Source organism: Tupaia chinensis, unplaced genomic scaffold, assembly GCF_000334495.1.
Source record: "Tupaia chinensis unplaced genomic scaffold, TupChi_1.0 Scaffold000097_1, whole genome shotgun sequence".
NCBI lineage: Eukaryota > Metazoa > Chordata > Mammalia > Scandentia > Tupaiidae > Tupaia > Tupaia belangeri.
In genome coordinates, this window is record NW_006159559.1 from 8,531,875 (window position 1) to 8,532,926 (window position 1,052).

Sequence of the window (1,052 nt, forward strand, 5' to 3'; positions counted from 1 at the left end):
ACGAGATTGCCGTGTGCCCATCCCCCCTGGTCGGTGACTTCTTGCTTTCTGTCTCTCTGTCTCTGTCTCTGGCGAGTGCATGTGCCCTATAGCAAAAACCTCTCCCCACCCCCCCCAAAAAAAAGACCTAATACAACTGACACATGAAATAATGCCATGAAGAATTTTACAATTGTTGGGACCAGCAGTTAGCGTAATGGCTATGTCGCTGGACTCCCACGTAGTCGACCATGGTTCGCGTCCTGGACCCGGTGGCTTAAAACTCACACCGGGAGCGTGTGCGTGCATACCCAAGATCCCGAGAGGAGAATGGAAGAGAAGGGATTGCAGCGTGACCATCCCCCCTGGGGGCTGATTTCTCGCTTTCTGTCTGTCTGGGGAGCGCACGTGCCCTATAGCAAAAACCTCTCAAAAAAAAAAAAAGAATTTTACAATTGTTAAGGAAATTAAACTGGTTGTAAAACACTGTTTCTACAAAACTTGAGACCTTGATGACTACCAAGGTCTATCAAATATTTAAAGAACTAAACTCCAAGAAAAAGCTATACTATACCACTTAATGGTAAAACAATCAAATCCTTTTTATAGCAGGTCCTAGCTAGAAATGAAGTAAAGCCACCATTATTTGCAGATAACTGCATAAACCTAAAAGATTTAGCATTTATTGATATATTACTAAAGCTAACACAAGTGCAGCAAGATTGCTAAATAAAAAAATACAGAGTTGACCTGTAGTGTACAGGTTAAGCCTTGTACACTGGAGGCCAGATTCCAATTAGCTGATAACTCTTTGAATCCCAACTGGGTAGCTTGAAGAACACAACAGACACATGTACACATGTGCCAAAAATCCAGACAGAAAAATGGTGACAAGGGATTGTGCATAACTGCAACCCATGGAGGAAGTTCTCTTCCTCCCCATGGCAAACTCCTGTACCTTCTGTCAATTGAAAAAGAAAAAAATCAACTAAAAAATGAATTATACTTCTGTTTAACAGAAATAGTTATTAAGTAAAAAAAAAAAAAAAACAAGTTAAAGATACAACTTATGT

At 40.6% G+C, this 1,052-nt stretch overlaps 1 protein-coding gene across 8 annotated transcripts in view; it reads right to left on the reverse strand.

The window, feature by feature from the left end:
- The window catches only part of SNX14 (sorting nexin 14), a 111,064-nt gene that overhangs the window by 21,413 nt on the left and 88,599 nt on the right, over positions 1-1,052 (reverse strand). The gene's annotated exons all lie outside the window — the stretch shown is intronic.